This window comes from Takifugu rubripes, chromosome 19, assembly GCF_901000725.2.
Source record: "Takifugu rubripes chromosome 19, fTakRub1.2, whole genome shotgun sequence".
Taxonomy (NCBI): Eukaryota; Metazoa; Chordata; class Actinopteri; order Tetraodontiformes; family Tetraodontidae; genus Takifugu; species Takifugu rubripes.
The window spans coordinates 18,014,440-18,027,846 of NC_042303.1; the positions used below are offsets into that span (position 1 = coordinate 18,014,440).

A 13,407-nucleotide genomic window follows, 5' to 3' on the forward strand; every position below is an offset into this window, starting at 1 on the left:
TAAACAAGACACTGTCTACTCATGGTTTAGTATACTTGGGATACACACACACACACACGAACTGTAAGTAATGGTTTTGTGATGTCAGCAGATCTGCGGAGTAAATGACCTCCCGGGCTGGTTGAAAGAGAAGCACTTACACACTCAGATGCACACACTTTCACACAGATACTGTAGCCGACTCAGCAGCTCTCACATCCACATGCACAGTGGAGGGAACCCAGAATGGGGATAACGACACCTGTGAGTGGGTTTTGTCAGCCTGTTTACTTTGTAATAGAAACTGACCAGTCACAGATGGTGGATTACTGTAGGAGCCTGTTTCACACTCGGAGTTTTTCACCTTCAGGACGACACATAAATACACTTCGAAGACTAACCGGTGGTGTGAAACAACATTGTTCCCTGATATTTCTCGCACCGTCCTGAGTTTCTGACTGGTCTTGGACCTGTCGTCCTCCCACCCATGAGCCATATATTCTCCCAGATGTGGTGACTTGAGGAAAAGGGGGAATATCAACAGAGTTCCTGTTTCTGCTGTAAATGCATGAGCACACACATTAACCCCCCACACACACACACACACACGCACACACTGATTTGCCCGACATGAGAAAGTATCTCTCTGACCTCCTGCCCCAAACAAATCCTGAATTAATTAAAAAGGGAAATCCCACAGGTCCTCGGAGGCAGAGACACACTTTCTCTGTCTCACACACAGATTGAATGTCTCGCACCCTTATGCTGTGTTTAGGGATTAGTGGCTCTTGTTCAATCACAGGAGCGTTTCCAGGCTGACGGAAAGTGACAGAGTTTAAGGAGCGTTGGCTCACACATAACCAAACACTTTGATTTTACCAGAGGTCACCAGCAGCCTGCACACACTGGGTGAAACACACGATGCCTGCATGTGTGTGATATGACTTTTAAAAACCACCAGAAGGGTGTGTGTGTGTGGGGGGGGGTTGCCACCAGGGGAGGGGTTGGATTCACTTTCTCACGTCACCAACGTCTGTGGACAGACCAGATTGGTGTTGGCCAGATGCAGCAGGGAGCGCAGGTCTGGTTTAATGATTTAATGGAGAAAAACAAACCCGCAGGTCAAAGACAGACAAAGGTCAAAACCAGGTAATCAGTCTGAAATCAGCAAACAAAGTCCAAGGAGAAGAGGTAAAGGCCCTAATGAGAACCAGCGGAGGGCTCATTAAGCAGGGAAACAAAAGTGTGATGCTCAAAGTTACTGTAGATCCTCTCAGTTCAGCTTCCACAACAGCTGAACCTAAAAGAGCCGCCGGACACACGGAGCCGGGGTCCCCGGAGGACGGAAGCCTGCGGCGCTGCTCTTTCACCACATTTGTGTTTGCCGCACGCTTCACTCCTCTTTTCTGAGTTATGTAGGAATGTGTGGGTCTAAGTGTTTAACGTTGATGGTGGAATGTGCTGTTGTTCTCCAGGTCGTGACGGAGGCCTGCAGGAGGCACCGGAGACCAGGTGAGACGGGAGCGGGCTCAGGCTGAGTAAGAACAGGACTGCTTTCAGGTAAAGATTGAGCCTTAACCCCCTGAGTCTCCCTTTAGAACTCACATTTTGATTTGGTCCTGCTCCAAACTGAACTGTAGAGCTGAAACTTGGTGGCATTGTTGGTGCGTTTGCTTTAATTATGAGATGATGGATAAGTGAAACCACCATTGGGGTCGATCGTGCTGCAGACGGTCTCCACCTCTGCTTTATTTAATCAAGATTAAGCGGCTCTGCGATCCCCTCATGTTCCGATTGGACTGTTTCCCCTCAAAGGAGCAATTATGTGGATGGATGTGTTTTGCTTTGCTGATAATGGAGTTGTGACGTTCTGCTCGCACACATTTATCTTTGCTTTAACCGATTTATTTTGCCTTTTTACGCAGATTGATGCAACATTCTTCTCATTAATTCAGTTAGTGCCTTTGCTTTGTCCTGATGTGATGAAGTGTGTGCTGGTCCGGTAAAAAATCATCTATAATCAGCAACATATAAGCCTAAGACCTGAGAATCAGAGCAGATGCTACTCAGGCATCAATTTAACCTGAAATGTTTTGTTTTTTTTTAACTTTTTCCAAGAACGATGTAAAAAAAAAAGAGGAGTGATGAGAGGCTTCTGGTCAAGCAATTTCATATAATCCAACCAAATATAGGATGTTGACTAGTCTTTGTATTTGACGACATCTTTGATCTGGGGTCTGAAGCTACATTTCCTTAAAGCTTCTGCTCTGATGTAGAGGCGGCGAGTAAGAAAGCAACAACTGTGAGGGAGGAACTACCGTTTTAGACACATGGAGCTTCCGGCCATTCCCCACATTTGTTGGGGAGGTTTGTGTTGGTGTCGTGTCAAAGTGCCTTAATCATCATTTTGATGAAGATTTATTTGCAGGGTTTGGGCCAAATAAGGTGTCCACCCTTATTTTGCAATTCTCACAAAATCCACGTCAACCCTTTTATAAATAATACGCAGCATTCACGAGGTCCAAAGCACACACACATTTTTGTGCATCTTTGTGAGGACTCTCATAAACTTAATTCCCCAGCTCTCTTCTCTAACCCTAACATCTCAACTGACCTCTGACCCTGACCTAAACCCAACTCTTACCTCAACCTTATAACCACGTCTTCACCGTCCAACTGTCCTTTAAAGTTGAAAACACCAGCCAAAATGTCCCCACTTCTCAAAAATGTCCCCACATTGCTAGCACAATGAGGAATTTGTTACTCAGTATGCAGTAAAACACACACCCACACACGTATAGTTGAATCAATAGTGCCTGACCAGCCGAACCCTAAATACTTGAATTAATATAATTTCATATTTTTCCATATAGAAATTAAAACTCAAAATGTTGACCTACCAAAGTCAGGCCTCACAAGATGAGTGAATTCTCCTAATTGGGTCCCTACACACACACACACACACACACACACACACACACACACACACACACACACACACACACACACAGAGAGAGACAGTTTCTGGATATACTAATGATTCATAGGGAGTAGCTGAGTGTTATTACAGTTTGGAGGGCTCTCACTTGTCAAAATGGCCCCTGGGTGCACACATGTTTTAGTGTGCGTGTGTGTGTTTGTGTGTGTATGTGTGTGAGTGTGTGTAGCTCTGTGATATTGTTAAACTAACATAAGTCAGTGAAGAGGAATTTAAGATTTCTTTATGGGTGAGCTTCATTTATTTTTCAAAGCTCAGCAAATGAGACTGTCAGAAAAGTCAGAAATATGGAACTCGGCAAAATCAACCTGCCGTCATCTGACAAAGCTGTTGTGGCTGCAAATTACACTCAGGCTTGTGATTTTACTTACGTAAAATGTTGCTTTTCCCTTTTTTCCCCCTGCAAGACAAACAATCCCTGTTGAGCCAAGCCTGAGACGAGTGTGCGAGCAGTTGTGAGAAATGCAGCGATTCATTTTGACTTGTTTGTGGGCTGAAATGTTTTGCCGTGTGTGCACGCATGTACGCATGTGTGCGGCTGACAGGAATGTGCTGGGTGCAGTAATTGAGCGATAAGATCTCAGCAGGAGGCTCAGGTGTCGACAGACACAGAGGGATTGATGAGACGCAGCGAAAGGATCTTCAGCCAGTTTCCTTGATTTCCAGTAGCTGCATCTGTGAGTCAAAATCAAACAGTTTTGGAGGGGGCAGAGGTCAAGCTGAGGCTGGGTGGCGCTGAGTCGGCTGTAACGGGGACGCCAGGCACCAGGTTCTGATGCTGAACAGTGTGAGGAGCAGTAACAAAGAACTGGGGCAGGATGCCACACAAAAGCAGGAACTGCCCTGGCCCCCTACTGGAGACCAGGAGCATGAGCGGACTGGGGCTCCAACCTGGAAGTGGGTGGGCCCCACTTTATCCAGACACCTGAACGCATCACCATAAATCAGAGTATTTCCAGTTGAAGTGGAGAATTTCATTTGAACATGTGGATGCTCCAAGCAAACAAACAAGTGCCCACATGTCCAGAGCTGATTGAATCCTGCGTCTTCATATCCGAGACTGCAAGTCAACAGTCTTGACTTCATTTTCTCAACATAAACAACCAAAGAAAGTCACCAAATCAGCCTCAGAGAAAACAAACAAACAAACAAGTGAATAGATAAAACACATGTAAATGAACAACACACGAGACACCTCATGTCAGCACCCTGCTTCTTCCTGTCATGCCCCCCCCCCAGTCTGGAAATGTATAAAAGCCATTGTGCACGTCCATCCAGATAGTGCAGCAGATACAGCTGATAGTGAGATTACACTTGTTGTCCTTGTTCACAAGACGATGCAAACATAGTTTACAATAGTTCCCAGTTGATTCATGGTTTTTTAAATAGGTAGGATCATTCTGGGATACTTGGAGGAGCCTTAAAGTGGTTTGAGCTGCATCCAAACACACTTCCTACTGTTATTGGTCCCACTAGACTAGCATATTTCTGTGTGTGTGTGTGCGTGAGAGTGTGTGTGTGTGCGTGGGGGGGGTAGATATTGGGTTATGAAACTTTAAACACCTCATCCATTAATCTCCACATGGTGGAAGTTTGGAGGGAATGCAGATGCAGGAAAGGTGGCAGCTCATTATTGAGAGAATAGAAAATAAACAACCTCACAAACGCTGAACAGAAGAACACGATTAAAAACCTAAAATGTGCGTGAACTGCAATAAAAAGGGGAAGTGTGAGGAAATCCACACAGAACCAACTCGCAGCATCTCATGAAAACAAGTCTTGTTACGTTTGAAGCAGAACAAATGTATTTTAAATTCCATTCAGAGTGTTTTACAGCCCATCAACAGTCACTTTCCGAAGAGAATTCTTTCCTTCATGCAGGAGGAAAGTTTATGACCGTTGGCCACATGATCAAATGTCTCTTTTGGACACTGAATAGCAGTGTGGACATCTCTGTAGAAGGCTGCCAGGGAGCAGGCACGCACGATTTTCCCCAGGTTGATTAAGGAAAGACAGAATCTGAGGAAGATGATAAACTTGTGCTGAACTAGAAAAGACAGGCGGATTTAGACGATTTTGATTCTAAGTTGCTTATTCGGGACATAAAATCCTATAGAAAAGAATGTGTTATCAATTTTATAAGTCCACAGCTGTGTTTTAGAGTCTCGATCAGCACGGTATCACAATAGAGAATTAATACCAAAAAGTGATTATTAATGATGAGTCACGGACATGAACACACATTTAAAATTAAAAAAAAAGGTAAAGAAGAGCTGTCGTGGTCGCCTCTGTGTGACCAGCACCAGTCCAGACTGGGAAGACAGGTGAGATGGAGCCGCATCAAAGCTGGCGCATGTGTTTTCCTGCGCGGTGCAGCTGCGGCAAACTACGAAAAAAGGGATTAAAAAGAAGGCAAAGATGCCGGCGTCTGACCCTTGGGCCCGTGGGGTCGCCTGTCTGTCATCGTCGGGCTTCTGTGTCTCCGACTGGAGCCAATTTGTAGAGAATTTGTAACCCTCCATCCTCCCCTCTCTGCTGCTCCCATTCAGGCTGACGTTTTTCTGCCGGAGGGGTGTTGTCACAACACACTCAGACACACAACAACCCACCCACACCGACCACACCTCCTCACCCTCATCATCACCATCACCATCATCATCATCACCTCCAACATTTCTCTATTTTACAGCAAGAATATATAATTAATAGACATTTAACCCTGAAAAATTATGTCTACACCCATCATCTGATGACAGGTGTGTGTGTGTGTGTGTGTGTGTGTGTGTGTGTGTTACTACTTATGTTGACTCTGTCTACAAAACAGCTTCCTCAATTTTCACCTGATGAAGGTACACATTCTGACCTGACCCCACCCACCCCAACACACACACACACACACACACACACACACACACACACACCTCTCGTCTCTTCCCCCTGCCCCGTCCGTCTGCGTCGCTGGTGTTTTGGTGACCTTCCACGTGAGACTCACTGACATTTTACTGATGGAGTCCATCTGATCCACCTTCTGTCTCAGGTGTCCCTCAGCGCTGCTCATAACACATCAGTCACTTTAAAGCTGCCCTGCAGCCCCAAAACACACATTCTCACGACCACCAGCAGTCATACAAACACACAGAGATAAAATCGCACAACACTGACACACACAAACACATAGACACAAGTCTATGTTTGGGACAGAGAAGGATGAGGACAAATGGTGTTAACATAGAATGATACGATGCTCTGAGCTCAACAACATGCACGCACACACACACACACATGCACGCATGCGTGCATATGCACAAAATATGAGATGGTAAGGAGAGGGTGAGAGAGAGGAGAGAGAGGCCTGAGGCAGATTCTTTACAACAGTTTCCGTCCTGGGTGGTGAGAAAACTAAACACACACACACACACACACACACACACACACAAATACACGCACACATGCACATGCACACATGCGCAGACACACACACTTAGAAGTTCTGAGTATCAGAACAGAGTAATGGACTGAACTCATATTAACTGTAGTGGGAAGTGGAAATTAAACTGGGACCATTTTTGTGCACCTGTGTGGTTCTAGAGGTGGTAATTCCATCCGAGACCCCCTGTGTGACCCCAAAACATGCTGACCCCCCCCTGCCTGAGGCTGCACGCAAGCCAAAACACACACTCTGCCAAGCCACACACAGTCATAGACACCAGCTCACCTCCAAACACCACACACACACACACACACACACACACACACACACACACACACACCACAAAGCAACAATGCTGTGTAATTTATAAAGTTTGTTTTTTATTATTTGTGTGCATTAGCTGAAGGTAAGAGATCAAAGGTAAAAGAAATTAAATCTATAGTTGTATATCACGAAGCTGATGATATGTTCTTATGTTGATTGTGGGTGTAATGGATTTCTTACAGGTTTACCCTCTATATTACAACAAATGGATGTCAAACTTTGGATGTCTTAAACACCAAGGAATCTGGATAAATAGAACATAATTGAAATTTATGATGTACAAAGTTAGATCCTACCATTGTTTAGTTCAATAATCAGCCATTGGGGGCTGAAGAGCAACACAACGGGGCACCTGCTGTGTTATTGTTGCACTAATTACGTCTTCTAATGTTCTGCGTGCACATTTTTCTGCAAAACCGCTGCTGGACGTGGGTTTAAAGCGGAGCGACGCTGTCAGCGGGGAGTGTTTGTGGTTGTAGCGGTGACCCTCTGCACCAGCGGCCTCCCTCACAGTCAGATTTTAATCATTTCTTGTTGATTCAAGCCATTGTGTTTTTAATCCCTGACACTTGGGTCGAAGCCTCGGGTAAGCTGCGGCGTGGCGCGCGCGCGCTCGCGAGCTCTTTTCCTTGGCAGCATGTCAGGGATGGAGATATGGAGCGTAAGATCGATCCGGCCTCTTCAGCTGCGTCCGACACAAGCGGCTCAGAATACATTTTCACTCAGATATAGTTGGAACCGTTTATTTTGTTTGTTATTTTATCAGTCCGTTTAAAATTTGGCCCGGCTCAGCCGGCCTGCCAGTTCCAGGCCTGCTGGCATCCTGTTAACAAACCACAGAACATAATTCTCTCCCAAGAAACATACTGGCTGACCTTAGAGGATTTCACAGAGAAGCTGCAGCTTCTATTGACAGACCAACTCCTGTATAGGAGGTGAAGTCTGCAGGAAGCCTGAGAGGAAGGAACCGCCGTTATTTATGATGCTTCAGAACAAGGTGATGTTTATCTTATAGTGACGGAACTCAGAGTTTAAGAGTTTATTCCACCTCTCCTCTCATGATGCCATCATCTTTTCTATCATGTAAGAAAGTCAAAGAAAATTCTGAATGAATGTGAAACCTACAGCACATCTACCATATCCTGCACACATTACCAGACAATGATTTATTCTCCTGTATTCTCCTTTATTTTTAATTTCCAAAGCACATTTAGCCTGTAAATGATTGTATAAAGTGTATTTTTACTTGTTAAAGCTGTCTGTGGAATATGGTGGCCATTTTGCATCATTCTTTTAATTATAATAAACTCAAACAAACAAAAACCACACAGACATACATATTCCTTTATAAAGCATTCTTTGCCCCAGAATTGGGGCTATTTCCATCTCTGTGGTGTCCAGCCTCACCTGGTGCTGCCCATTACTGCACATACTTTCCCCTTGAGCATCGCTTGTGTAGTTTATATGAAAAACACAGCTACAAGACAAATCAGACAGATTCATTGCAAATGGAAACAAAAGCCCAGATTCAGCTGCGATTCCATCTGATCTGCTGCTTATCATCAGATAGCATGTGGAGCCACCCAGAGATTCCACACAAACCACATCTGTTAAGCACATGACCCTGCAGCCATGCAACAGCCAGGTCAGCCCAGAGACAGCAGGGCTCGCCGAAGCGCTCCGCTAAAGCAAATAAGTCACGGTGCAGGAGAAACAAAAGACATGGGAGATGAGCTTGATGCAATGCTGTGTATACAGTGTGTAGGGGAAGGCTGGGAAAGGAGAGCAGTGAGGCCGTTATCACCCTTTGAGATGGGATGGCTTTGTCTCGCATGAGCATTGCTTCAGCATGAATGTGTGCAGTGATGATCTCTTCCAGATGATGGTTTACATGATGATATCTTATTGCCTGCCATCACTTGACTTGCAGGACGAGCTGTGCTGTTCTAATCAGAACTGAATACCAACGCGGCATTCTCCATGTCATCGTTCTCGTGTTCTGTTTTTTTTTAATCGTATGTCCTGTAACATCAAACCTCCGCCTCTTTGCCGGGTCCCGGGGGTTCCGTTTCAAGGGAATAAATTGGTTTAGGCCTAAGTCTGCACTTGCAAGTGCCTGTGTATGAATTTAGGAATTAACTAATCATGTGCATGTGCCATGTTATCAGATATGATTCCATATCTGTGTCAGACCAGAAACCAGTCCATGTTGCTGCCAGTTTATTCCCATTAATCACTCTTGTAGCCAGAAGGCACGGCGGGCCAATGGATGGAGCGGTACGTCTGTAACTCTAAACCACAATGCCTCGACGCTTATGAGCATCGTCCATACGCCATCGATCACACATCTGGATCCTATTGTCCCATGCCCTAACATCAGACAGTCATCTGGATTCCATGGTGGAAGAGGGCGGGAATGGTGCGGAAGGAGGGCACTCCGATTACTGGTAGGGTGATTAATCATAACCATATTGAAAATAAGATGAGGCAACGACAGAGTTGGACCACAGGGCAGAACGAGAATGGCCTCATATCGGTCCGCAGAGTTGATGTGCTGTTGACTCGGACGCTGAAGCCAAAAGGTGAACATAAAGCCGCTCGAAGGTTGAATGCTAAGATGTAACTGAGAAGTGAAGGTGGATCAGGGTGTAGCTCTGTTTTCTGTTAGCATAAACAAGAAAGATCTGGGAGAGCCTGACGTCTGACTGCAGGGCTCCTGCAGAAAGTTTGAAAAAGTTTGTCATCTTACTTTTTCTGTCCTGCACCTGCAACAAAATAAAAATTAGACGCCCATTTTTAATCCCCTCCCGCTCATTAATTCACAGGTGGTAAATGAGTATCAACATGATAAAACTATCAATAAGATTTCAATCACATTCAAAATTATCAGAAATTCTTATTGTTTATGTCTTGATTCATGTGTGAACTGCAAATACATCAATATGTGCAGAAAGTAAGAAAGTATCTTTTATTTATTTATTCATTTAAATGCATGCTGTTCAAACTCTATGGAAATAAAAACAGGTAGGAACAGAAATATTCCTTGTGTAGTGCATCATGGAAACATATTTCACCATTTATATGCCAAAAACCATCTGCTTGAGAAAGAAGAATGTAATAAACTGATGCAAGGTGTGTGCAGAAGAATGAGAACAACTTGCTTTTATCTGAATTCACCCACCATCGTGTTGGGAAACACTTCACGATGCCCTTTTTCCCATTTACGACGCACTGAAATGCAGCTCCGTCCGCTGTTCCGCAGACACGGCTGCGACCAAAAAGAATCACCCTCACCGAATGTCTCACCGCTTTAATCTCTAAATTCCTCTCAAATTCATTCCATGACAATCCTCTCATAATGTGGCAGAGGGGAGAGTGAGGCGGAATGTTTAAAGCAGAGAATCAATAAAAGTCTCGTGTGATTTAAGTGAGACTCTCCAGATGCTGGACACTGGACAAAACTCCATCTACTTCTTCTGTGCCTTCAGCCTCCACCTCGCCTGCCCGTGATCAAAGAATGCAGGAATGGGTGTTCCAGCGTTGTCTCATCCTCTGTCATCCACTGACCTTCACAACATTTGTGCACACGCAGCACCAGGATGTTGCCTACACACGTGAAGCTGAGCAGCACCAGTCCAGAGTGCCGCTCCACCATTCACCCACTTTAATCAAGAGATGCAGCACAGCTTTAAACGCTCTACTAGAACATCAAATGACCATGAACCCACCCTCGCCATGAACTGCCAAACCAGTGTCTTCCATCAGTTACCAGACAAACCTGTGGGGTAAATTCCCATCAAGGCTCCATGTTCCTGTGCCAGAAAACAAGAACTGATACCACCATGACAACCCTAACCCTCACTTCTAAAATAGAACCCTACTGAACTGCTTTCCTGGTTCCAGCGCTTTGCTTTGCTTCCTTAGATATTTCCGACGACTCCAGTTAACCCAACAATCAGCAAACATCCCAGGTTAATCTCCAGTCTGGACTCCTGACCAAAGCTCTGGGACTGGTGTCCCGGGCGCCACTTCGGCTGCCTTCTGCTCTTCAGGGATGGTTTCAATGCACAGATCTATTACATCACAGTGGTACAACACCTCCATTCTCTTCCCTTCCACTGGTACTGGGGCAGTTCCAGTTGTTCCACCTTGATGTTGACAGTGATCGGGAGGCTTTGAAAGTGATCTGCATTAATTGATATCGTGGTGTCATAAGATATCTCACTGTTTATACATGGATGTAGCCCCGCGTGAACATTTGCACACCAGATCACAGTGTCACCGCTGATTCCCTTAAGTCTGGAGAGATCCGTCAATTACTAATGTTGATGTTGGACTAGCAGAGGTCAGGGGACTTTTCATGGGGCGGATTAAATCTTATTTGTTGGTCAAATCCACTAGCATTCCAATGTGTTGGCAACTGGAAATAGAGAGCAGAGCAGACATGCAGACGAAGCCTGTCTCCAGTCAGGTTCCTGGGAATATCAGCAGATGAACATCAAACATTTTGCGCCGTCTTTGATCTGCAGATTAAAGTAATTGATGCTGAGTTTTATGGAATGGAAGGAGTTCAGTGTATGGAATATCTTCTCCGGCTGTGTGAGGCCGTGCCCATAAGAATCTGGATGAGACATTCCACACCCCACCCTCCTCTCATTCAACTCCAACTTCAGTCAGACGTCCCCCCGTCCAGCCCTGGCACCTCTCCTTCTGCCCCATTCAGGGCGATAAGCTCCAGACCCAACTGTCCTCATCCAGAGTTCACCCAGCACGCACGCACAAATGCAAAGATGTGTATAAGCAAGCGTATGCACAAATACACACACACGGCGAAAGGTTTGCTGGTCAGGTGTCCCAGACAGCATTCCCCCATGTGATTAGGCTTAGTGAGCCATCTCCTCACTCAAACCTGTCGCCAGTAGCTCTGCGTGGCCTTAACACCCAGCCAGCCGGCAACACAACACCCCCGTCTCCGTGAGACACAGCCAGCGTGCGGAGTAAGTCCGTATCCACAAATCCAGGCAGGGTGTGTGTCAGATTTCTCTTTCAGATACATCTGCACTGTGTGAGTGTGTGTGTGTTTATCTGCCTTCTTCAATCCCTAAAGCTGAATGGATTAGTGACGGGACCCCGCGACAGGACCCCAGTAGAGCACGACAGGACTCTTGTCTCTGGAGCGCAGTGGTTTTAGGATGCGTGTGTGTGTGTGTGAGGGAGAGAGAGAGAGAGAGAAAGAGAGAGAGAGAGCATATTTGAAGGAATGCATGAGAAAAGTTATTTATTGTCTATTTCCCAGCCGTTATTTCTTAATCATAGTCAGTTGTGCGTGTGTGTCACTGAGCTCAGGCCATTGTGTGTTTTAAAGCCCACGCCTGATTCTGCCTGTTATTGATTAGTTTGTCAGTTTTCTTCCGAGAAGCAACCCCCCCAAGTACAAGTTTACTCAGACACCTTGTGTTGGCGCTTTATCCCTATTAAGATAAATCATCATCTTTTTTTTATAGCGATTTAACTTAAGCAGTTAACTGGAATTCTCTGGAAAACAATGGGAATAACATTCTACCATGACTGTGACTGTGAAGCATTTCTCCCAGTTGAAGCTCAAATGCCCAAAAATTGAGGTAAACAAGGCTCAGCGCTGACCCCTGCACTGTCACAATCACACACACGTCACACCTCGTTCACTGCCTGCATTTAAATGAGATTTTTGCAACTGTCACGTCGGTAAAAAGGCCAGTAAATAATGTTTCCTCCTCTTCTTTTTTCATGATTACAACATAAACTGGAAACATGTGAATTGTGCATCCATCTTTACTGGTCTGTGAAGCATCCAGCAGCTATCAAACACAACTCCAGTTTCTGATCAACATCAGGATGCTCTTTATTCCTACTCAGGGACAGGAGAGGGGGAGAGGCAGGAATACACCCTGGACGGGTTGCCAGTCGTGCACGTTTTGGGACTGTAGGAGGAAAACAGAAAATCCTTTTCAAACTTGGGTCCAACACAGTGAAATCATGCTAATGTGATCAGGGAGAGCCCTCGCCTGCAGCTATCTTGCTCTTTTGGCTTAGATTTTGCTAAATTTAATACTATGAATATAATTATTGAGATGTGTGATAAACCTGATGCCGTTACAGGGTGTGTGTTGGTTCATGTGCAGCTCAGTATTTGGGGGTCGTGGAGTTCGACCTGTGATCTTTCCTTGGAACTGTGGTGTCATTTCCCAACTAAAAATGGGTTTTGACCCCATACAGAAATGGTCATTAAGCTCAAATCTCTGTCTGCCAGCTGAGGGTCCAGCACAGACCCCCACAGAGGTGTGCAGAGGAAAACCACAGTAACCACAGCTTGGACTGGGATGCAAGGGCACAGTGGAGGAGGGGCTTGTGATTGGAACTGGATGTTGCATAACTGTCTCATATGTAACTTCAATCATTTAAGCGAATGAAGAAAGGAGCTTTGAATCCTGCCGGAAAACCTGACCGCACCAGAAAAAGATGTGTGATTAAGGTCAGTAAGATAAAAACCAATGTTGCCTGCGACTGGAACCGTTCAGAGAGGTAACTGCCTCCACCGTCTGCATCATCCAAAGCTGCTGATGCACACACAACCATATATAGATCACACCTCTGCCTGTGTGCGCACGCTCTCGCCAGGGCGACCAAAGAAGAGCAA

At 45.4% G+C, this 13,407-nt stretch overlaps 1 protein-coding gene across 1 annotated transcript in view; it reads left to right on the forward strand.

Moving 5' to 3' along the window:
* The first annotated feature begins 1,518 nt into the window (after positions 1 to 1,518).
* Positions 1,519 to 13,407, forward strand: part of wnt4 (wingless-type MMTV integration site family, member 4) — a 29,873-nt gene continuing 17,984 nt past the window's right edge. The window contains exon 1 of the mRNA XM_029827169.1: positions 1,519 to 1,539. The gene's annotated coding sequence lies outside the window, so the exon portion shown is untranslated. The remainder of the gene's footprint in view (positions 1,540 to 13,407) is intronic.